Consider the following 26,426-nt stretch of genomic DNA (forward strand, 5'->3'; position numbering starts at 1 on the left):
TCTCACTCTGCGGCGACCATCGCCGGTCAATGCTGCCAACGCGCGCTTCACATTGGTGCGTTTATGCACATCATCGTAACTCCTTAGTGTTGTGATTACGCATCATGTTGATTATATATATATCTCTTTTTAAATTCAAAACACAGTCATTAGCTCCTTCATAATTTATTTCACTTCGTCACGAATCACTTTGCACACTACATCAAACGCACAAAAATATTTTAGACTAAGAAATAACACATCTAATTCAGCGTATAACGTATAACAGAATATGAAAAAAAAAAAAATGAAGACTGCAACACCCATGAACACACATTCAATAAATTTTATCACCTTTGTCTTACCGCTATCAGACCAGCAACTTTTGTTATAAAATATGTAGGCCTATCCAACGCAGTAAAACCTTGAACTTTAATTACGTGTCTCAAAATATCACATATGAAACCAATATTGCTAAATATTTTTCACATATCCTTATTCAGCACTACATTTTCATCAGCCTTCTTCAGAGTTCACAACAAAGTAATTGCACGTGAGAATAACTGAGAGATTCTCTTAGCTTACAGGAGAAAACGTATCACCATTCATTATCATATAAGTCCTCTAATTTCCGGGGTAAAGCATCTTTGAAATAAAACGCTTGCTATTGCAGCTCCGCCACAGAGGTTGGTACGCGTGGGTCCCGGGTGCCTGTCAGAGTCAGTGCACCTGCGAGGGCCGCGACGCAGCGACGGCTGAGGACTTCAGGTGCACAGCGGACATCGGACCAGGCGGGTAACGGCAAGTTCACAGGGCTGAACCGGCCCTAAGTTCGTGAGCTCGCAATTGCTGTAATTGTTGGTCTCAAGAAACCCGAGTGAACTTAGTAACGCGTTCAAATATATTGTTACCGGTGTCACCACTCGGTAACTTTATATATATATATATATATATATATATATATATATATATATATATATATATATAGACAAACAGCTACCCTGAACAGGACACAGTGAATCCGTGCGCAATTCCTCGCCAGGCGGTAGTGGCAGTAATTTTTGTTGTTGCGTGTTCGCAGTACAAGCTTATCCAGAATCCTAGGGGGAGCCATTCCGCAACCCGAACTATCGAAGCACTATCCAATGATTGTTATATTGTCATATTTATCCCTAATAAACTGTTGTTGCATACCCCTGCATCTAATTTCTTCAACCGTTGCCCAACTATTAATAGTTGTCCGCAACAATACGACCACCGGCCGATTTAAGTGTCGTTTCCACAACGAGTTAGCCGAAAATACACTGGGTCACTAATAGGCGTATTAACTTTGTTCACTTAAGTAAAACGGTTGTGGTTTTTTCGGCGAGTATTGAATAAGTTCACTACAGAGCATTTGTGAAGGTTCGGAACTACTGTGACCTCGTCAGCCGTTTAGCAGGTACCGGGAGCCAGCGACTGTCGGCGAGCTCAGTCATGTTTTACAGTGTCATTATCAAAAGGAATAATCCCGTGTTTAGTTCGTGCAGACCCGTGCACGCCAGAACGCAGTGTGCTATGCTCAGAGAAGTGAGATGCACGGCCTGGGCTCAACTGTCCCGTTCGTGCGGCACTCGAACTAAGATTTCAACCTTGTTCACTTGGTTACGTTTTGTTTGACTAAATTAAAGATATGCAAGGTCTCATGTTTCACTTCACAACTCCGTCACTTTCATTTAATTCAATGTTTTCGGTTCACCTTCATTTTGAGGGCTGACCATACAAAAACATCATGACTAGATTCCTTTCGCGCAATTCTTGTGCTGTCCGATATTTGAAGTGAGAATGTGTTCGTCTATTGCTGTCGTCTTGTTGTCCACAATACCGGTTTAGTTTCACCGTTGGGTCCACCTGTTCAACATCAGCTGATTTAGGCATTTTCTCTGTGGGTTTATGTTTTCATTTTTATTCATTATTTTGCATTCTTGAATTTTTTTTACATGACAAACAATGAAAAACTGCAATGGCGTATGTCCAAAAAAAAAAAACCTTACTGAATCAAAATACCCCATTGCATGAATCAATTAAAAAATGCTATAATATAAGCCTTGTTTTGCTTCAAAGACACACTTAAATTTTAGAACAGACGCCCCACTCCACAGACTTCGTCCTCCGCGTTTTGAACGATGCAAAATAAAGCGTGCGCGCGAACAACTGCGTTGCAAAAGTTACGCTGGGTTCAAGATTAAAAAAAATTAAGCGAGTGCATAGCAAGCCATGCACACGATCTGTGCACACGACCTGTGCGAACTGCGAAATTGGTTCACAATTGAATTCTTACTGTTAATTTCAGCCAATGAAATTTCACGAACTATGCGACATCTGTTAGCTGTGTTAGTAAATAAACATATCAGCTGTCAAAATAACGATAATACCATTATTATCTCGATATTTTCTTAACACAATATGGTTAATAAATATATACATATTTCTAGTCCCGCCAAAAAAGCACCCTGCTCTTCTCTCATTGGCTGTAGTGCCATGCGTACGCGACCGAAATAAAATATATTCATTTCACTCCTATGCACACGACCTCGCTCCCATGCACACGACCAACTTTCTGCTATTGTGAATCGTTAGGTTACGAAACATGGCGTTCATATCCTATGCACACGACCTACTGTTACTGTTACTGTTATTTTTTCAATTGTGAACCCAGCTTAAGGCCTGGTCAACAGGGCCGCCGCGCGACGTAGCGACAGTCGCGTGCAGCGCAGACGACCTTCCTCGACACGAACACAGGTTTGGCAAGACGACACATCCGCCGGCACGAACACACACACAGCGACGGACGGCTGCCTCGCTGTAGGCTGCATTTTCCGGGAAACCTTTCCACAGACGAGAGAGCCAAACTCCCGATCGTGCATCTTAGGTTTTTTTTTTTTTTAATTGTAAATAAATATGGCGGTGTTGATAAAAGGATACTAATGGTCAATTAGGTTAGGTTAGCTACATTAAAAATACTTTAAAACATTGTGGACGGTTGATTTGGTTAGGATAGCTACATTAAAGATACGGAAAAAAAAAAACCATGAACTTCGGGGAACTTCGGGTTTTGGCCTTCTCGTTCGTGAAAAGAAGGCTTCCCGCATTTTCCCTTGCAGTTTAAACGAGAGCATGCAGTGAAGGCTGCTCCCGCCGCGTCGAAGGCTTCAGTGTTCACCGACGCCTCGGACGTCAGCAGGAAACCACCACCTGAAGATGGCGACTGCGACGTCCACCGAAACGTCGGCGAATAGTTCGCATTTTACGAGACTGGAGCCCAAGAACCAAACAACCTCAACAAAGGCCACGACAGCCTGCAATCCTCACTAAATAGTTTTTTATTTAATTTTACACAAAATATACTGCAAAATTTCTTCTTTTTTTAATCTACAAATATAACAGTTTACAATTTATGATACGTTCTTGTGGAATACATAAAACTAATTATGTATTTAAATACGTTTTTCTGCCTCCCGAATTACAATACATATCAAAAGTAACAGCATACATTCTATACGACTAACAGTTACGTATTAGAAAAAAATTCAACATTTTATTTATAGGATGGCAATAAAACCTTCTTTCAACTAATTTCAAAATAAAATCCTTGTGAAACTTAAAAATCTTGTTTAAAGTGGATTTGATAAAAATTTGCAACGCGCGTGGATACAAGGCCTAAAAATATTACAATAATTTCAGGGAAAGTCAATGTTTAGAATTGTGAGACAAGTAAAAAAAAACACTTCGATAAAAAGATGGTTCAAATCTCATTGGGAAAAAAATACATAAAAAACTGAACATTGAAAATTGTTGTGATAAAATCTGATTTATTTCTTAAAATAATTTTGTATTTTTGCGTGACGTAAATTAAATTAACTATCGAAGCTATTTAATAGTTATGAGCACCTTAAAGGCCAATTTATATTGCAATCCTAGTCTGAATTGGAATAATGTAATCGTGTGTTATAAAAGTTTCAATTAACAGCATGCATGTAACCTTAAACGTAAAACTTAAGTTACAAGCATAATTTATAAATAAATTTAAATTATTTTTCCCACAAACTTTGGAAATAGGTTTTGTTACTTTTAGGCAAACCAAATTATGACTAGTTTACGTACGAATGCTTCTAAAAAATATATAATTTACGACAACGGCCGCATTTCAAAAGTTTGATTCAAAATTGAATACCACACGAAAAGGCGCCCTTTTTTCACGCCAGGATAAAATACATGAATCGGCCTTCATGTTTTTTTTTTTTAAACCTTTAAAGAAAAATTTTTAAAAACAAATTTTTTCATAGTTATGTAATCAAATAATTATGATAATTATGAAACATGAGCAAAAACACGAAATTTGTATATGCATGAAAATTTTATATTCTCTAGTCTTAAAAAAATATATATTATTCGGTTCGGCACATACTGTAACTCGGCACCGTTCGAATTTTTTTCGGATGGGTTCAGGTATTTGTTCACATAAACCGGCAAATGTTTTAATTTTTTATATTTTTTTTTTAGAATTGCAACGCTCGTACAGTAGACGCAACATTAACTCCGAGCCTGGGTGACGGTTAGAAAATCGATGTGTGTATGTGAGTCACGACATTGGGTACAACTTTATACATAAAATGCCTCCAGTGTTGTCAAAAGTTACGAGTAAAAAACTGCACTCCCAGGCGCGGGAAATCGTCTATAACGTTCTGCAGTTTATGGAAAATTAAGCGCGATTGCAGGAACTCTCCATTTCACTAGAGAAAGCACAGCTGAGAACAGCTAAGGCGACGGGTGTGTCTCGCACGACTGTACAAACAATTAAAAGGAAGGCTAAGACGAATGTTCGAGACGCCCAACAAGAAGCGAAAGAAAACATGTAAACACGAACTTGACACCTTTGATGAAGCTGTGGTTCGACTTACTGTGTACAATTTTTACTTACTTGAAAAAGCGTCTAAAGCCGACTGTCGAAACTGTATGACGTTAACTAAATAATGACATAAATTACCAAGGTAGCAATACAACCTTAAGGACGACTTTGAAGAAGCTAGGATTCAGGTGGCAGAAAACCAAATCACAGCGCTTACTTTTAAAAGAAAAATCAGATATTCGGCAAAAACGTATAGAAAATCTCAAGAGTATGCGTCAATATAGAAACGATGAACGCACAATTATATACATGGATGAGTCGTACATATTGTCGTCTCATGTAAAAAAACAACATGTGGAGTGACATGTCCTCGAATGGGTTACTAGTACCTGTCGCGAAGGGTCAAAGATTAATAATGATTCACGCAGGTGGCGAAAAAGGTTTTATCCCAAATGCTCTTGCAATGTGGAAGTCGCACCAGGCAACAGGGGATTATCACAAAAACATGAATAAAGATAATTATGAAAAATGGCTCACCGAACAATTAATACCAAATCTTCCACCAAACAGTGTTGTTGTGATAGATAATTTTTCTCGGGAAATTATACCTCTCACAGTTCTAAGCGCGTTGCGAGAAATTAAAGGCCAGGGATGACGTGGGAAGGGGAAAAAAAAAAGGGGAGCGGGCAAATTTTGTTACTTAATGTACAGTTTCTCCAACTCCACAACATGCATACATGTATATGTTGTATATATATATACACATATGTATAGACATGTACATTTACACGTGCATAAACACATATACATATATACGTATACATATTGTCTTTGAACGTTATCCTTGGCCAAAGGTGTAAAGGTGATGTGCGAGAGGTCGCATGACTAGTCAGGTGGATGCCTCGGGCGCACGAGGCACGGAGCTGGCGACGAGAGCCCCCCCGTGACCCGATATGCAAATGAAGAGGATGACTCCGCGGGCATCTGGCGAGAGCCGCCAGTCACGTGGTGGCTGGCAGCATCCTGCCCGGAGACTCATTACCCAGGGCCGTGGAGGGTCGCGATCTCCGAGCGTTCACCTCGCTACAGGCCCTCGCGCTGTCAAATATATGTATCCGACTATAGGCTATTTCGAGGGGTGGTATTGGACGGAAATTTGCTTCCGATTTTTCCTCCAATCAAATAAAGTCTGGACAGATAACCTCAAATATGTTTTTAAAAAAAGGTCACACCACCAAAAATTCTTTTTTGGAGTGAGCTATCTCAAACGTTTCAATTTTAATCTCATTTTGAAATTATATAATATATCACAATGCAGGATTGATTTGAACTATTATGCTACCTGTGCAAATATGAAAATTTTAAAAATAAAAAAACTTATAATAAAATTCGTTACATAATAAAAATAAATAATCATTTTTTTAAGTTAAAGAAACATAATATCCTTTTTTACACATACAATTATTTCGCATAGGACATTCATATCATCATTTTACTTATTTCACTTTTATTACCTCTTTAATCGCACATATGTTCTTCCCCATTTTAAAGATTCGTTGTGCCGGAAACCGGGTGTAATTATTTCAGATTTCGACAGGCACGATATTGATTGGCTGATTGCATCCAACATATTTTATAACCCGTCATAATTGCAAAATATTTAATGGAAACTCAAATCATCAAAATTGTCAAACCATGGCTGCGCTAGTGACGTTTCGATGACGTCGTAACCCACCAACTTTGACACAACATATTGGAAGGTGTTGGAATCGAAAATTTGATAAGTGTAACACGACCTTAATAGGCAACAGAATATGAAACTTTACAAGAAATGCAATAAGCACAGATAACGTTTACAGTTATAGGCAAGGTAACTTTTACAGTTTTTTTTTTTGCGGAATGTATATTTTTAAAAGAGGTACATTAATAATAGACAAAAATACCTCCCCCCCTTCTTATTATATAATTTCTCTCACTCTCCTGTTGACAAGCTGAGATGCGTAGCCTATGTCCCTTATACACAGTTAAGAATCACAGTTAAGGGGCCCGCCTCGTCGGGGGTGTATGTGTGTTAGTGAGGCGGGATGATAAGCGCGACGCTCGAAGGTATTTCTAGCGCGGTATCGCCTCTAAGCTCAAGGCTCTGAACTGGCGCGCAGTCTTCTCGTCGTCAATTGATAACTGTGAAATTTGTGCGGTGACCGTATTTTTATATTACGGGGAAATGAAGATAAAGGTGTAATGCAAGCCCCTTAAGTGCTTTCAAGAATCTGTACCACTTGTTTTACACCTAAAAATTACTCTGAAAACATGCGTTTCAGCCATTTTAACTCTTCTAGAAATACAGTTTCAAAACATGATACAAAATTAAAAGTACTTTTCGGGCCTCAGCGAACTCTTAAATGCTTTTCGTAAACATACCCCACTCGGATATCTTGAGTAGTTTTGAAATCGCGTTGTTTTTCCTGAAGCTCTGCACACCGTCTGTGTGACCAGGTAGGCGGGCCCCTTAAGGTACGGGATATTCAACGAAGAATGCATTTCAAACGAAGCGTTCTTCGTAGTTACAGGTAACCGCCGAAACTACGCCAGACATTACTGCTTCCTTTCTCCGAGTTCCGTTGTAATCACATTGAGCATGCGCAAGGAAGGAAGCTTGCCATGGACTTCACCAAGGTTAGTAGAGAGAGGTTGTCTCGATCCCATAAGAACAATGTAGACAGCCCGACACTCCGCTCTGACGTCATCTGCAGCCCCGCCGTTCCCAGCCGTAATACTACACCTGCTGACTGACGGCGCTCTCTTATCAGCTCGGCTCGTTTCACATGTCTGATACGCAATACTTATAGTATTTCATTTATGCTTTGTTGATTACTGTTAATTATAATCGTTTTGATATGCTTTTCAAATGACAAAATGCTGTGACTGAAAACAAGGATGAATTATCATTTCAACATATTTTTAAGTGACAGTAAAACTTTTCAAAATATCAATGATGAATCCATGAATTTTTAAAAATTAATATAATTAACATGTAACTAGTAAACAAAATGGTTTATTTGTATTTATTTCTCAGCAAGATTATAATGTTTAAAATAATTGCATATCAATTTCTTAGTGTTTAATAAAAGTAGCCATAGCTCATTAAAACGTTTTGGGAATGTTTACAATATAAATAAACTGAGGTTAGATTTAAAAATAAATTTCTAACATGAATAGAGCAGTTTTTCGTGTAATAGTTTCATCCTGTTTTGCATCATACTGGAGCGTTTTCTTCACTTTTACTTCGTCAAATGAAAGAACAACAATGCGTTCGAAGTCTAGCAACGAAGAACGTGCTACATTCAAAATTTCAAACATGTTTACTAGGATACCTTTTCTCATGTCAAATGAATATGCCCATCGTTGAAGAGTTGAAAGTCCAAGTAATGGGAAGTTAAGTTTCTGTTTTAAAAATAAATAACATCGCTTACTGAAATAACGCAAAGTGAAAGCGAGAGCTATTTCCTCATTGGTCCAGTTTACTCTTTTTTTCAACGAAAGTAATGTCAATTTGATTTTTTGAAAAGAAAAAAAAAACACTTGAAAGAATATTCCGCATGCGGAACTCTAACGAAGAACGTTTTCTTGTTTGTTTTTAAGATTTAAGTTTTCTTTTTTGAGTTTTTTCATGACTTCCAAATTTAAAACTGACTTTCTTTCGGCAAGAAACAAATTTTCTTTAAGAATTTGGATTTACTTCCTAAGCATTTCAACCGAGTCATTGTTAGAACAAGACTTTGAATGCTTTAACTGACTACAAGAACAGGTTTATTCCTCACTTACATTTTCATTTGAATCTACGATTAATTTACATAACTTTTTTTTTTTTTGTTTTCCCTGCATTTAACTCTGTCTTCTCGGCGCACACGACTTTCAGGGGCGGAGCCAGGGGGGGGGGGGGGTTAGGGGTTCAAACCCCCCCCTCCCTTAGCACCAAATCTTTGATTAATTTCTTATTCATCACTCAAATTTCATATTAAAATTAATAAAATTTTTATCATTACAATATTTAAATTTAAGTGTCGAAAACTACTAAAATAGCACTATTTTATACCTTAAAATCCAAATTTTCCCGGGGGAGGACCCCCGGACCACCCGCTTTAATACGGCGGGGGGGGGGGGGGGGGGGGGGCGCATGCTTCTTAACACCCCCCATACACAAATCCTGGCTACGCCACTGACGACTTTCCAATGTTTCTACATGTGTTGTAATTCCAAGTTTTAATGAAGGTACAGCATTTGGTTTAAGACGTCTTTTAGCGCATGCATTTAACAACTCAGCTTTCAAGTCGCGCTCGTAATCATCATCTGTAAAGTGATCTGAACATATATTATGTAAGTTGTTTTTGGATTCCACTCACCATCCCGTCGGCATTTCTGAACCCACACTTTCAACAGATGATCATCACATGGGAATCGATGATATTTTATATGATTTGTTTCAGGTAAAGATTTTGTTTTTACAAACTATTTGTACACACAGCCACTGTACACCGCGTACCTGGCATTTTATGTTTAAATACAACTTGTTAACAGCGTTTAGCCTAACAAAACAAATTCACTTTAAATTCGTGTTCTTAACGTTTTGCCTGCTAGTTATAATTAACGAAGCACCCGTGCACTTATGATATAAGCAACACCAACATTTTATAACACACGCACTCTTAATTAAACTCCTCACAACAATAACTCTCCCTGCATTACGCTGTATATTGACACGTTATTACGAGCAGATGTGCTTGTAAACTAAGTAACTGATAGGAGCGGACGGGCTGGCAAGCCGAGCCGGGGCTGCAAGTGACGCGATGCGCAGAACGATGCGCAAGCGATCGAGGCAACCTCTCTCTAATAACCTTGGGACTTCACGGGTTTTTGGAGGTTAAGTTAATACTCCAACAAGATTCTTGCGAGTTCATTTTCAACGTACTTATACTTAGTAGCCGTGCATTGACCAATATCCCTGTATCATTTTTAACCAGTGTTACACTTACAGGAACGCCATTATTAATGGGTTTTCAAGAAATGCTAGTTCAAATATTGTAGGATTTTAATTAATTACTAAGGGGATCTTTTAATAGTGTTTTGAAGTAGTACTATAAGCTGGACAACTAAATAAAGTCTGATTAGAGCCAATCTATTAATATATAAGTGTGAAAGTCACGCTATTTTAGCTATTATCATAAGGCAATTCTCAGAATACATTTTACCTAACTCTTTTAAGTAGTAATAACGCAATTGAATAAAAAAAATCAAAACATTAAAACTTTCACATTTATGCATTAGTAGGAAAAGAAATTAAATAACGGTTGTGTGGGTTTATTAATTTTTTCTCTTTTAACCACTGTTAATCGCATACGGAAAAGCAGCAATTGCATTATCAGAGGAGAGAGGGCGAAAAAGAACCAAAATTATTGTTATATAGGATTCAGGAAGAAGAAAGAAATCGGTGTTTCGCGTTAGCAAAGTCGTCCATTGCTAACTAACTGCAGCTTACAAAATTGTTTAAAAAAGTTTTTTTTTATAACTTTAATTTTTTTTATTACAATACATCGTAAAATGTTCCACCATCAAAAATGAGCTGCCTGTGTTACTAGAACACAGTGCTGCACCTGCAGGTGAAGGATGCAGTCCCGACTACGGCCCGCGGCGCACAACTGCGGGCTGAATGGGCGACCAGCAGTCCGCGCGACTAGTAAATGGCACATAAATCAAGACGCGACGGGCACTTCATTTCCCCTCCAGCATTGCGCCCGACCTAGATTCTCGCCGGCGACACGGGCGGCCCTCCGTCTGCACCGAGGAACACACGCGGTGCTCAGAGCTTCAGGAAAAACCACGCGATTTCAAAACTACAGTAAACTCCCTATTATCCGCGCATGTTTACGAAAAAATACAGCACATATGTAAATCTGAATTTTATTACAAGTGAGCAAATTGGAACTCTACTGACGAGTGTATTGTGTGCAGTATACAGTAAAACGCCACAGGCCTTCTCGGAACTCGCGCAGTGTCTTAACGAAGCCTCTTGAGTACGTACAGTACTGTATCCTTGTTACGAAGCAAGTACCGAGCATTTTTATGTTTACATTACTGAAATGTATTGTATGTTAATTATTCAGTATTTTAGCATCATTTAAAAATTTTTACTGTTAATTGTATCTTTTACTATACATAAATTTTTAGAATTTTAAGTTGAAATTAATTTTTCCTTTTTTGTTTCACATTTTCGGCTCTTTTGCGGATTATCCGCGGTGGCCCTGCCACTTAATTTCGCGGATAACTGATAACGGGAGTGTACTGTACTCCAGATATCCGAGTGAGGTGGGTCTATTTACGAAAAGCATTTTAGAATTTGCTGAGGGCCGAAAAGTACTTTTGATTTTGGATTAAGTTTTTAAACAGTATTTTTAGAAGAGTTAAAATGGCTAAAAGGCTGACTTTTAAAGTAATTTTTAGGCGTAAAACAACCGGTACAGATTCTTAAAAGCACTTAAAGGACTTCCATTGCACCTTTATCTTCATTTCTCCACTATATGATATTACGGTCACCGCTCAAATTTCACAGTTATCCTGTGACGACGAGAAGACTGCGCGTCAGTTCAGAGCCTTGCGCTCAGGGGCGATAACGCGCTAGAAATACCAGAGAGACTCGCGCTTATCATCCAGCCTCACTAACACACACACACCGACCAGACCGGACCCTTCAAGGCTCCCACACACGATAAGTCTTGTGGTTGCTGTTGCTGTTGGATGTAACGTTTCATCGCAGATCATGGAAGAAACTTTGGATGTTGTAGTTTCAGTTTCACTTTTAGTTAGAAAAGAAACAAAATAGCCAAATAACCAAAGTGTATTGACAAAATATGTCTGCTACGACACAGCTGCTGTTGGGCTGATTGGACTGGCGAGATGCTGTTCCCACCCACGGCAGTTCGGACAGAGTGCTCTAGAGCCCGCGGCCCGATTTGACGGGAAGCCATCAGTTCGTCAGTCCATCAGTTCCGACTGATGATGATGATGATGTGCCCCCCCCCCCCCCCCCCCCCCCCGCATGATATCGTAGGAACGTGCCTTGTTCCGCATTGTCTCCAGACGACGCGACGGTGCTTACGTGAGAACTATCGCAGCCTCGTGCGCGATAAAGTCAACGAAATGCCATGTAAGGAGGGAGGGGACGGGGTGGTAATATTACACCCTAATGCGACACTGGCCAGAATAAAATTCACTAGCTTTATAATAAAATTTTAAGCACTTATTTTTACTAACAGTTTTAACGATAATTACTGTTATCTGCCTGACATTACTGGGATACAAAACATTATTTTTTTAACTATAGGTATTATTATACATTACTTATAATTTTTATTTCTTATATCGCGTCTTTGTGCGTATTTCCCCTCTAGGTTTTGTTTCCGTTTTAGTTTTTGTACTTGTATAGTGCCGACCTGTTTTGAACAATGCCTGTTGGCTAGCACTGCTAGCACTAAGAATAAATAAAACACGTGAGTGAGTCTTTCAGCAATCGCCAGTGATGTGTAACATCTAACCTCGGTAACGAGAAAATTCGTGTGTTCACGTGTTGTAAATACACTTATAATATGAAACTCTGACACGGAATTTAACGCGGAATTCTTTAAAATATTGCCGATAGTGACAAATATATATGAATTTTCAAACAACATTTCTTGACGCGAACCACACGTAGTTTCCGCACCCGCTGCTAGAATCCGTTGCCGGAGCAGCTACTTAAACTATCGAAAACAGTTAATGCTATAAGTTTTCCCCTTGGCTTCGTGAACTTTGGTTCGCTCCATCCGCCACAGATAGCAGGACCGTGGTTACACACTTCCGTTCCATTCACGAAATTACTCCTACCAAATGCCGTATACCGAGAGTTAATAGGTTACATAGGTATTAATAAATAATTTGTGTATGTAGCCAATTATACAAAACATTCAGTAATGTTATTTTAAGATAGGAACAGAACAGCGACTGGCAGAATGTCAAAACACATCTTAAGATACACAAGAATGGAGCTATGTTACGACTGCAACCACAGCTGTCGGACTATCAGATAACTCGCCTCTCGCACGGACGATCCGGATTCGAATCCCGGCCAGGGTCAACCTCGGATTTTTGATTCGCAAGTGAAAAACTTGGCGACGTTTAAAACGTCGGGTAAAGTTTCTGTATTTTCTTTCATTTATTTGGGAGCTTTGTAGTGGTTTAATGCATAGCAATAACTTGTAACTTTGCAGTTAAAAGTTAGTGTGTTTTGAATGCGGATCCCAAACGAACTGGGGTCTCCCATAATAAATAATGTTTTAAATGCTAAAACTTATTTAAATAAAAAATAGTTTGCTATACATTTTAATATTAAAGCTAGTGTAATTTTTTCAAATATGATTTTGAATCCAGTAATTCTTTTTAAATATAATGAGGGGGGGGGGGGGGGGCAGGGTCGAAGGCGGGTCTCACCGATTTGGCTTAAACTGAGCGATTAGAAGCAGACAGGTGCCCCTTTCAACATCCTGAAATATCTAGCCAGAGTGGACCCTAGAAAGCGAGAAAATAATCTTCAAAGATTTTAAAGTACAACATAAAAACTAGTTTATTCACTCTTTGATTAATCTTTGACGTGATGTATTGGTTAGACGCATGGTCTGGCGATCTACAGGCTCTGGTTCGATGTCTACTAGAACCAGAAACTTTTTTTTTATTTTTTTATTTCTCCAAGTATTAAACAATTAATTACATAAATCAAATATAAACAGTAAATGTATTTATTTAAAAATTAATATATTTATTTTAGACCAGTATTATTTAATTTAGTTACTTAATATATTTAAATAGGTTTTTTTTTTAAATAAAACATATTGGAACTGTATTTACTGTCGAGCGTAGTTTGTGACTTACCTTTTGTCCTTCAATAGTAACGTTCTGTTGTCGTTATATCCCCATTTGATCTTTTTTTTTTCTTTATCTCTTTCGTGCTTTCAGAGCACACAGCTCTGACTGCTGCTTCAAATGTTCCTATAGTCAGCCATTACTATACATTTTTTCCTAGTTTATAATGTCTACAGTTGTAAACAGCTTCTGGCCACTGTCTGCAGTGATTTGTCATAAATATGTCATACTGGAAAAAGGAAATAAATTTAATGTTTGTTATGATAATAAATAGAAAACTGAGTAGATATTTATTTGCACGAATTTTCGTAAATGTTTATTTTTTTTAAATCTCTACCAATTTTGCAATTAAAATGTTTAAATTTATTTAACTTATGTAATTAATTTTTTAATACTGAGAGAAATGCAAGAAAAAATTGTTCCAGTTCGTATCGAACCCAAGCCGGCAGTGTCAGACCATGCGTTTTACCACTACACCATGCCACTTACTTGACAAAATAATGAAAAAATTAGCTTTCAAATTGTACTTTCAATTTTTTTTGACCGGGTCGTTAAGTAGGTATAAAAACGAGAGAGAGAGAAAAAAACCTTTGACGGTTTTAAGCAGTAACCTTCATAACCAGGCGCAATGCAAGAGCGAGGCATTCTCTCTCACCACTTCAACTTAATTATCGAATGTGAAGAAAAAAAATAAAGGCACTGGTACAGGTTAGGCATTTACCAAGCACCAAAAGAACGAAGAAATAGTAATCTGGGGGGAAAAAAATTCAAAATTTGAAACGGAAATATTAGGGATACCATATTTTATATGAAACTCCCATTTAACTATATGTTAGTGATGGTTTCGCCTACTACTAGCGTCGTTATGTCGCTTCATTAAGCAGACGAGAGACGCCAAGGCAAATTATAGGAAGTTGCCAGACCTATCTATATGACCGTGGACAAATACATACATACAGTGAGTTTGTGTCATTTCTCTATGACGCCACACGGCCATATAGTAAGGTCTGGCAACTTCCTAGCCTTCTTCTTGGCTTAACCCATCCGCTTATTGAAGCTCGCGGCTGCTAGCAAACTAAGGGCGCTAATAACAGTTTAGTTTAGAACTTCGTCAATAGATGGCGTTGCATTGAATTTGTAACGCGCTATCGCGTTTGGTGCGTCCGTTACCAGCCTTGCCACAAAACGAAGCTGAAAATTGGCGTTCTAGTTTTGTATATGCTTAGCCTTGATGCACGGGGATTTGCAATCTATAAGACTTAAAATACAAAATTTCCCGTTTTTTTAGTGTACGTCATACAGACTTATGATGTGTTCGGCCGGACAACGCCAAGTACCTCAGCTTTTTGTGTGAGTGTGTGTTTTAGTGTGAGTGTAATCCCGTTAAACCGTAACATTCATTCAATTCGCAGTCAAGCGTATTTTATTTGTGGTAGTTTCGATGTTTCTGAATCAGCATGTGTCGAAAAAAAACATTTATTTCAAGTCTCGCAAATTGAATGTGTTAGTCCGAGGTTTTTCAGTTAACACGAATATGCACACAAAAACTTGAGGCGACAGGAGGCCCGGGAATATAGTGGGGAAGCCTTCTTTTCACAGACGAAAGAGCCAAACGCCCGATCGTGCATCTTCGGTTTTTTTTTTTGTTCATTGTAACTCATGATAACTAATGGTCAATTAGGTTAGGTTAGCTACATTATAAATACTTTAAAACATTGTGGACGGTTGATTTGGTTAGGATAGCTACATTAAAGATACTGTGAAATCATGTAAACGGTTTCCTAGCCCTGGATAGCTACATATTAAAAAGTTATTTGCTAAGCAACCATAAAATGATTTTCACAGTATTTTTAATGCAGCTATACTTACCTAATAAAACCAACCATCCACAACGTTTTAAAGTATTTATAATGTAGCTAACCTATCCTAATCGACCGCAAAATTTAATGCCACACCGGTTTATACAATGCGATAGAACGGGGAAAAAAAAGCGAGCATGAACTTCGGGTGTGGCTCTCTCGTCTGTGAAATGAAGGATTCCTAATATAGTGGACCCCGAACCAATGGACGGCACCCATTCGGTGCTCGTGAATACGAGTGATGCCGGGGTGCTGGCACCGAACCCGCGACCCTCGCCACGAGAGCTTGAATCGTCAGCGTCGTAACACATCACCCAAGAGGTCGCAGTCACTGAGTAGGTATCTCAAGTACTAGTACAGGGTGAGCACTCAATGTTATTGAAACTTCGTGGTAGATCTACAAGATCACATTTGTAACGATCTTGAAAACTGTTCGAAAATGATTTAACTTATAACGCTAACCTTCTATGAATATATGCAATAAATATTAAAAATGTGTATGGGATATCTAGCGTTCATTTTTTTTTTTGGGCATGTGGCGTAGCAGCCTTGGATTTATTCTAAGGGCTTAGTATCATTTTATTTATCTAAAATAATCATGGAAAAAGGAAGGAAAGCACATCAATGTTTAAAATTCTGTTCTTGTCATTTTTCACGATTTATTTTTAAATCCAACTATGAGTGAGATTCTTTACAGCAAGCACGCAGGTCATTATCAAAAAGCTAAACTGTATTCTTTTTTGACACGGTCATGGCATGTGCAACATGAGATAAAATAAATTAAATAAAAATTATACTCGTGCAATTTAAAAGTAATGACAACGCGAACGTTCGTTGGAGGTGAAAAAAAAAAAATAAACAAGGATGTCAAAATTAATAATGAACATGTGGTGTCTATGTGAAGGTTCTAGTAATACACTGGCGTCGCTCCCTCTAATGTCGCACCAAGTCGCCACAGCGCACTCGCTCGCCGGGGGACACGTGACGTGCAGCTGAACGCGTGACCGACGTCACACGTCCGGAGGCCGCCGATACGACCCCGATTGTTACGTGGGAAACATCACGCGGCTTGGGTCGAGGCTTTGAATATATATACTGTATAGAAGTCGCCGGCCCAGGTTAAAATTTCTAATACGGTTTTGAGGTATAGTTGGTTAGTTCACCGCCGCAATCGCCACCATCTCTAGGGCATCGACCTGTGGTGGTCCCTAGCGGACAAGTATCGAACTCTTCAAACACCCCTTCCCCCTCCCGTTGAACGACCTTGAGCTGCAGTGAATGTTGGGCCGGGGGGTGCGGGGTAATGACAGCGGGCGACAGTGCTGCGCTCTAACGTGCAAATAACAACTAAGACGATACAGGGCGTTCCGGCAGCGCACTGCAGCGGTGAAGTTCCCAAGCTGCTCATCGTACGCTTCTGAAAAACGTAGAGTAAATCCTATCCACTCGCGACTTCTATACAGTATATATATTCAAAGGTCGAGGGCAGGGTAAAGGGAGCAAAGGGGGGAGAACACTCACGTGACCCGGGCACCCCCTCCGCCAACCCAAAAAGGATATATTCCCTCTCGAACTTCTCAAATATTCCAATCACAACACAACTCCTATGAGCTCAAAGGTTTATTTATAATTACAATTATTACATTGGCCGCAAAAATGATTAATTAATGACGGCGGGGTCCGCGGTACTTCAAGTGCAGGAGAATATTAAAAGGTGTATATATAAGTACTATGCTTGCTATGCCATAGAAGACACACAACTAAGCACAGTCCATACGGAATGCGAAAAATATTCCTAGTCAAATTTTCACCTTATGGAGGAAGAATTGAGGAGCTTTAAAACAATCTAGCCCATGGACATTTTCGAATTAAGAGGGCTTTGCCCCCTCCCCCTTTTTTTCCCCCCATTTCCTTGGGACGAGTTCGAATTACGAGTGAAAGTTTCGTTTTTGAATATTGAGTATGTTCTGCTAGAAGCAATATCTCATGCCATGTCGAGCCATTAAATATAGCGAGATTAAAATTACGGGTGTGACTTAATTTTTCGTAAAATCTGTGATGTCGACAAATGCCCTTTAAGGCTTGGTTCCCACACGCCATGTTGGTTGTTTCATTTTCTCGTCACTTCCGTTATTTACTATTAATAAAATTGTGTAACCGAATTTCAACACCTGTAAAAAAACACGCAAGAGATCATAATATTTTGATAATTTTGATGACGGAGCCCGCAAATAAATATTCGTGAGTATCTGGCGACAAAATTCGAAATGAAGTGATGTACAGGAAGAGCCCTTAAGCAATAGCAAGAAAGTGTAATAACCAAATGGCGTGATGTCCCCCGCCTATCCGGGTGCACATATTGTGTGCAGAAATTCAGAAAAGAAAAAAAAAAACCACGCGATTTCAAAACTGCTCAAGATATACGAGTGGAGTGTGTTTACGAAAAATCATTTGAGGGCGCATAGGTAGTTCTGTTTGCGTATTTCGTTTCTAAACCGTACTTTCGGAAGAGTTAAAAAAAATTGCTACAACGCGTGTTTTCAGAATAATCTTTAGGCAAGGAAACGCCCGGTACAGATTCTTGTAAACAGTCAAGGGACTTGCGTTATACATTCTCCGCTATATTATATAATAGTTGGGACCCCGCTGAAATCTCACAGGCACGAAGATAAGAGCCAATACCTTCCCTGGCTGGACGGGCCCCTTGATGGCTGGGAGGGGGGTGTGGGGGGGGGGGGGGGGCTGATCAGCCGGCGCGCAACCACAACGGAAGTCTGTCGACAGGGGAGGCGCTTTCAAGCCCGCGTCAGCCTGGGTCTCCCGCCGGCAACACGTCATCTGAATTACTAACCGGAGGTCACGAGGTGCGCGACCTCGGTACACTAGGAACTACAATTGTGTGGCTTGCCGTCCGCTCTCTCGCCTTGAACGCAATGTACACTCACACACACACACACACTCTCTCTCTCTCTCTCTCTCTCTCTCGCTGAATCACTACAGGCACAGCGTGAGAGGCATACACAGGATATTCAAATTAGGGTAGTTCTCATATACTTTGTAGTCCCAGTATTCCAATTATCTCCCCACTAGCATAGTTCCCAAATCGCAGATTTTTTTTTCCTGTTTCCTTCGAATTGTGATGTTACATCCCCACCCCCCACCACCCCTTTTTAATAGATCCTCTGTTGACAAAACTTGCAGTAGAAAGATTTTTTTTTTTTAACTACGTTTACGCTTCGCAATATTTAATACGATTCATTTCGAAAGTGTTGAATTTTCCAACTCTTCACAAATCATCGGTAATCAACTCGTTTACACCAAGTTCTCCCTCTCGCTATCACAATGGTATTGTGGAAAGCTCCTTGGTAGCATACTTTCTAAATTTAAACGTTAAAAAAATCCTCATGACAATCTACAATGCTGAAATTATGAGCATAAAGATAACAAATACCCATCGTGCGATGAATAAAAACTTGTTAACCTAATTACAATAACTATTTACTCAACTATAAAAATAAATAAATGTAATTATTCAGAGTAGAACCCCTGTCTGCCTTCAGCCTAGTGTCCGAGCCGACTGGAGAGAGCCGACTGGAGAGATCCGACTGGAGAGAGCCGACGGGAGAGATCCGACTGGAGAGATCCGACTGGAGAGAGCCGACGGGAGAGAGCCGACGGGAGAGAGCCGACGGGAGAGAGCCGACGGGAGAGAGCCGACTGGAGAGAGCCGACGGGAGAGAGCCGACTGGAGAGAGCCGACGGGAGAGAGCCGACTGGAGAGAGCCGACTGGAGAGAGCCGACGGGAGAGAGCCGACGGGAGAGAGCCGACGGGAGAGAGCCGACGGGAGAGAGCCGACGGGAGAGAGCCGACTGGAGAGAGCCGACGGGAGAGAGCCGACGGGAGAGAGCCGACGGGAGAGAGCCGACGGGAGAGAGCCGACGGGAGAGAGCCGACTGGAGAGAGCCGACGGGAGAGATCCGACTGGAGAGAGCCGACGGGAGAGAGCCGACGGGAGAGAGCCGACGGGAGAGAGCCGACGGGAGAGAGCCGACGGGAGAGAGCCGACGGGAGAGAGACGGGAGTGCAACCGCTGGACCGCCGAGACACTGCGCAGGCGCGCCAACTCCGACTCGCTCTCGCCCAGATGTAAATATAGAAAAATTCAAAACAAGCTGTCCAGCACCGCATATTTCCAACCCACTTCTCATTCACGCGCTTACGTTTTTTTTATCACTACCGACTTACATTAATCTGTCAAAATCCTCTGCCAAAAATAAAACACCGAATGGCACTCAAACCAAGTTATGGAGGCCAATCTATTTTCAGTGTCGTCTTGTTAAAGCTTAAATCGGTTATATATGTGTGAATTTAACGGTAGGAATCATTGAAGGACCCCTACGGACTACCCTTTCTGGCCACCACTAAATGCGTAAACAACCCCACAACGCTCCAACATTTTATTTTGAAACGTCGCGCCGGGTCATTTCAAGTCTAGAAAACCTGGAAAAGTCAGGGAATTTCGAGTAGGAATCTATGAAGCAATTCTGGGAATACTAGTTACTTTAAAAACAGTTATTTTTCCGATCAGAAGATACAATCCGTCGGCATGACAAAGAAATTCTATATTATCGTATAACATAATTTTTACAAAATACCTAAATTAAAAAATTTATAAAACTTACATTCGGTATTTTTTTCGTAAGATCCTTAACAATGTAAATCATGTTTAAAGTATTTTTGGTTGTTATGCTGACGACATAACTTTTAATTCCACGTCGACTACATTTCATACGATCATTAAATACCACATTATACTTAAAATTACTTTAATACCCTAATGACATACCTAATTCATAACTGGGTAAGAGGACGTCCAAGTCTGAAATATACTTACATTAACCAAACGTTTAGAAAAAAAATCATGAAGAATGTGAGTTTTTGTTATACTCAATAATTTTAATTATTTTACATCGCCAAGTTTTTCTGTGTGCTCAATCAAACATTAATCACACGCTTTAGGTTACAATTTAAAAAAGCTATTATTTGTAATAAATTATATGTTCATCTCGATTTTTAAGACATGTGACACATTTGGGAAGCAATGTAGACAATCAAGTCGTATACGTCTAATCTTTTTATTTTTCGTGATGTACATGCATCCGAAGTTTGACGATCGAATTCCGGGCTATCTCTGTATTACCTACGAACACACACACACACATACACACGGGCAAGTATTTTATACTCATTTTTAATGAATTACCAAAATCGCTTGTTCATAAACACCAATTTCCATATTTTTAAATTAAAAAATTACAAACTTCCATACAAACTTTCATTGCCTATTAAACCCCCTTAGATGAATTTTTAAAAAATTCTTTCTTAGTGCTCACCTATATTACGTAAGGAACTCCTAAGCAAAATTCCATGTTTGTAGACCCAGCGGTTTCAGCTGTGCGTTGTCTGTCACTCGCGTGTCAGGAATGTTATTAAGTAGATAAACATGTTCTAGCGGACAGAACAAACCAATGCGGCGGGCTGGCACAGAGTCTACAACGAGCCAGGCTCGCCTCGTTGGAACGACTCCAGAGCCTAACGAGCTGGTCCTGGCGGGAGCGTGGGCCGCGAGCTGTACTGCAGCGCCGGCAATTACGCTTGATGCCGGAGATGTAAAAAAGGGGGAGGGAGGAGACGCCGGCCACACTGCGCTTGTTCTCCGGCAGATGGACACATTAGGATCGTAGCCGTCTTAAAGACCGGGCCTCCTGGCAGCAGAGTTCTGCTCCTGACGTCTGTGTAGAGTTTTATACAGGGTTCGCTACAGCACTAAACTTACACAATTATATTAATTTCGTGGACAAACTAAGAACGGAAACCATTACTCTCTCTTTCTCTTTCTCTCTCTCTCTCTCTATTATTTATAGAGTCGTTAATTTGCATATATATGTGTGTGTGCAAATTAACGACTTGCGCGAAACTTCATACTTTTCTGTCAACTGAATAAAGTTCAATGTTTTTGACCATATTGTAATCTCGGAGAACAAGAAAATAATGTAAAATCAGGGTTTCCACGCACTTACTAAAGACAATTTCACAGCGTTTTCACTTTCCAATCACAATTTTTCTCCTATATCAATCTAAAAAAAAAAAAAAAAAGCGTGAGCTAGTATTTCAGTACTCGTCAGTGATGTGTAACATCTAACCTTAGTAACGAACAAATTCATGATGGAAATAAACTTGACAAGGCATTTTACGGAAATACTGTCCATTTTTTTAAGATTCGTTAAACAGTTTAATTTTTTAAATTTTCCGCACACTTTAGAAGTTATACTTCTACGGCATTACTAAAATACTAACCTGAAATATTTTAAAACACACATTTTAACATTAAGTACATGTTTGTATATTTGTTTTTTCTTAAACGACTCAAATCAGTCTGTAAATAATTACTACAAACAAACTTTAACCTTGCTGAGTTGAATCAACATAAATATTATATAAATTATTTAAAGAAGCAAACAAAATTACAGTGACGAAATTTGAACCACGGGCCTTGAAGTTATCAAGCACGCGCTTTATCGCTTTGTTATTAAGCCAACTAGGAATCAGAAAATGTATTATAATCATTGTAAAGCCAGTTTTATTTAGGTATTTTAAAACTTGAGATTACTTTAATTTGACTATTTTAGTTTAAAAAATATATTTCAGGGAAATTTCACTATAATAAAGTTTCATTTGGCATGTACTCAAATGTCAACGAAAGTGACTATGAACGGGTTTAGGTTTCTACACGGGGGTTTGCCATCTTCATCTCATATTTCCAATCATCGACTTATTTTTCCACTTTCAATAAATTATTCCAACCAAATGCCGTAGCTAAGATGTGAGCTAAGATGTTTACACTTAAAAATATATATATATATATATCAAACTTAAATTCTTATCGAAACGCATTTCAACCACACGCAACATGTCAAACTCATAATTAAATATTTTTACTCACAACACTCGGCGCGCACTGTTTTCACTTCCACCAGTGTTGTGCTACCAAAGATGTCAGTCTACAATATAAAAAACACTGCACCAACATTTCATCAAACTTTGAAACAAAAAATTACTGATTATGACCAGGTGAGTGACTTTCGACATTGCAGTGCAGCAAATCATTTTATCAATCCACAGTTAATTTATTGATTGCATCTCTTTCGTTTAATTTTTGGCGAAAAGAGATGGGTTTTTAACTACACGAGAATTTATGATTAAAATACAGTCTGGTTTTAAGACATTAAAGGAAAACATTAGTATTAGAAAACACAAATGCAGTTTGGTTCCCAACATCTTGTTCATTTCCCTGTGGTTTTAAGGGTTTACATTTATATGACTTCATTTTCCTTGTTTTCCAGATTTGTCTCTGCCTGCGAGGTTTGGTTCTCACCAATCAAGCCTACGAACTTTAAATGATGGAGGCCGCTAATTGGACACACGAATGCACTAGACAGTTTTCGCCATAGTTCCGAGTACTGTCAACCAGATATTCGCACTTCACGGTTATTTAAAGGGGCTTACTCTTGACAAAAGAGCCGTTCAGAGACGGCAAGCACCACAAGGCATTAAAATGTGACATCGCGAACCTGCACCCTATTGCACACGTGTGCCCTGCGATAGTGATTTCTTTTTCGTTTTTAAATTAAATTCAAATCTTCTAATTTTCTTGCAATCAGGGGGGGAAAAGTTTAAAATCAACACTTGTTGGCGTATTACATTGTTGTTATTTTGTATTTTATTTCTTATTAGATGCGGTACTCGTTTCGTGGCAAAGAATTATTATGCAACCCAACCCCATGTACAGGTTGAGTCTGAATTATACCGAACTTCAACTGCAGGTTCATCTCGACAAAATAAGTTGAAAACCTCGCTACGACTTAACGGCATAAAGTGCTTACCAAATCTAGTGTACGTCTTCGAAGTTGCGGCTGAAAAACTTTTATTTTAAATGATGGAGAAAGTATTTACGATTGAACACTAAGTGTCTGGATTATGTTTAATTAAATTATATTCTTCAACAACTGCGAATTTTGTGGCTGTAACAAAATTATTTCATTTAAATAATTGGAAGTAACAAACACACTTATTTTACACATTTTTTGTAACGTTTTACTACCCCTCATTATTTCAATAAAATAATTTTTCCACAACCACAAAATTCGCGGTAGTTGTAGAACTTCATTCTGTTAAACATAATTCAAAAGCCCATTGTTCCATCTTAAATACTTTATTATCTACACTAGTAATAAAACTATTCGGGGGAAAAAGTCTGTACATTGGGTGAAATTTAGAATAAAACTATTGGAAATGACTACCAACATTATTTGAAACACAAAAATGTAGTTTTTTATAATCTGTCCGTTTGTTTATTTGTTTGTTCCGTCATCACTCAAAAACCACTAGGAATTTTGATGAAACATTTTTTTTATTAGTAATGTATTTGGCTAACTTAAAAACTAGGATATATATAATTTAAAAATTTCACCCCTAAGGAGGTGCAAAAGTGGTAAATATGGTTCGAAGATAGCTAATGATATCTATGAATATAATCAAGCATAATATATTTGAAACCAAAAAACATAGGAAAACTACCAACCAGAATTTTACCATTTTGTGAAATTCAGCCCCTACGGGGAGTAGGTAAAAGTAAGATTTTAAAACGAAAAATGAACACTACCGATTTTGTAGGAACTCGAGGTTAGAAACCAAGAAAGATCAACTTCCATGTAGAGTTGTGTTGTATTTTTTTAAAATCGAAATTCGTATTAAGGGGTAAAAAGTGTTATTTTATCATAAAATAATCATATCTCCATAGCAAATAAAGCTGGATCTAAGGAACTGAGCATTAATGCCTTAATAATTAATTACGTAGGACACTAACAATTTTTCGAATATCACTCAAAATGCAGTGAAACGTGTTTTTTTATAGTAATAAATAATGTATTCACATAAATTAAGCTGGAGGTAAGAAACTAAGAAAGAATACGTACATTATTTGATAGCATGTTTTTAATCTTTTATAATTTTTCTATATTCACCGAAAAAGTTATGAAAAGGTTGTCAAATTGGTAATATCTCTGAAGCTAATAAAGTGGGATGTACCTAAGTTATGCGGTATGATTTATAAACATGCATCATCTATCAACTCTCTTTTACTCCTTCCAGAAATTCTACTTCTTAAGGAGTGTAAGATAGTAAATATGGTTTTAGTAAAAATCTTATGACCAATTCAAACTTAATTTACGATATTGGTAATTATAAATCCACATACCCTAAACTACCTTCTCTAATTCAACGTTCATTCAAATACCACCTTTTAAGTTGTAAAAGGGGTGCATATAATTAAAACAAAATGTTATGTAACTCACTAAATCAGTGTTTGCGAGATAAACTTAATTTCACTATAAATGTAAGTTAATTAAAAATATTATGGATTTCATATCTGTGGTAAAAAACGGGAAGAGTTCGGTTTTTTTCTTTTAACGGACATTGCCATATTTACTGAATCTGTAGTTCTGAATGTTCATTTGAGAAAAGAGAAGAAAGGGAAAAAATAATAAAAAAATTAATTGACTGTAATACTAAGCATAACTAAGAATAAACTAGTATATTAAGATAATAAATTTGATATCTGCACTCTACATTTCAAAGAAAGTTTAAGTTTCGAAAACTTAAAAATAATGTATCTGTAAAAATAGAGACTTACGCATAATCACTTTATAAAATATCATTCTTAAACTATTTTTTGTTATTAATTAAATATTTATAAACCTAACAATTTATTATGTATAATTATTTCGTAAAAATGTTTGGAATTAATTACACTTTTCTTAAAATAGTTCAATTTAAGCAATTCCCTGAAATTTCGCTAGCAAATCCGCGGGATTACTAGCTAGTTTACAATATGTAATAATGTTGTTCAGTCCAAACTTCAAACACGTATACCAGACTTGGAAAGTACTTTACACCATACGTCGTATAGAGGTTTTAAAACTTATTTTGCCGTGATCAACCTGCAGACGAATTCAAACTGAGCCTGTATATATAACTCGTATACATGTATAGAAACTTATATTGTTGTACATGTACCCGTTTACTCGGCGTAAGCCTAGGAGGAGGTTAATGGTCGTTTTTCTATTTTGGAAGCATAAATTTAAAAAAAACTAAACATAGCCTTCAGGCGATCTGGAATGAAGTAGCTTTATTACAGTGAAAGAATTTTTGACATCGATCAAGTAGATTTCCCAGTTTACAAGTTTACAAACCAACTCACACAATGATGTTAGTATTTGTTTATTAAGAAAAGCGTATTGGCGTATAAACCGTACATCGCCACGCTGCTAAATCCATGGCAGAAGGATGTGCGGTAGTTGGCAGAACTCTAACCTAAAACCCAATATTTCTAGCGTCGCCAGCAAGTCTGATGCTCCAAGATATCCCCATCCGCCCTACACACGAGGGGTTGGCCGCCTTCCAGAATCTGCGATCTCCCGATCGATAAGGACCACTCTAGGGTATTCTTCTTTACTACCCATGTCGTGCAAAGTCTCTATGGCCTTTGGGATAAAACTGCACACTCAAGAAAGAACACACGCGGACGTAGAAACTGCTGTACCTGCGTAGGCTGTCACTTCAAGATACAAAAACCAGCAGGTCCGACAAAAATCAAAGCTAAAGAAATGTGAGAAACCCAGAGAATTAAAA

The 26,426-nt window shown here is 38.5% G+C and overlaps 1 protein-coding gene and 1 long non-coding RNA gene across 3 annotated transcripts in view; one reads left to right on the plus strand and one right to left on the minus strand.

Annotated features, from left to right (window-relative positions):
* Positions 1 to 2,436, plus strand: part of LOC134531745 (uncharacterized) — a 31,056-nt gene extending 28,620 nt beyond the window's left edge. Inside the window, exon 4 of the long non-coding RNA XR_010075080.1 lies at positions 653 to 2,436. This is a non-coding gene — a long non-coding RNA (uncharacterized LOC134531745). The remainder of the gene's footprint in view (positions 1 to 652) is intronic.
* LOC134531744 (5'-AMP-activated protein kinase subunit gamma-2) overlaps positions 1 to 26,426 on the minus strand; it is an 810,162-nt gene that overhangs the window by 371,377 nt on the left and 412,359 nt on the right. The gene's annotated exons all lie outside the window — the stretch shown is intronic.

Source organism: Bacillus rossius, chromosome 5 (assembly GCF_032445375.1).
Source record: "Bacillus rossius redtenbacheri isolate Brsri chromosome 5, Brsri_v3, whole genome shotgun sequence".
Classification (NCBI taxonomy): domain Eukaryota; kingdom Metazoa; phylum Arthropoda; class Insecta; order Phasmatodea; family Bacillidae; genus Bacillus; species Bacillus rossius.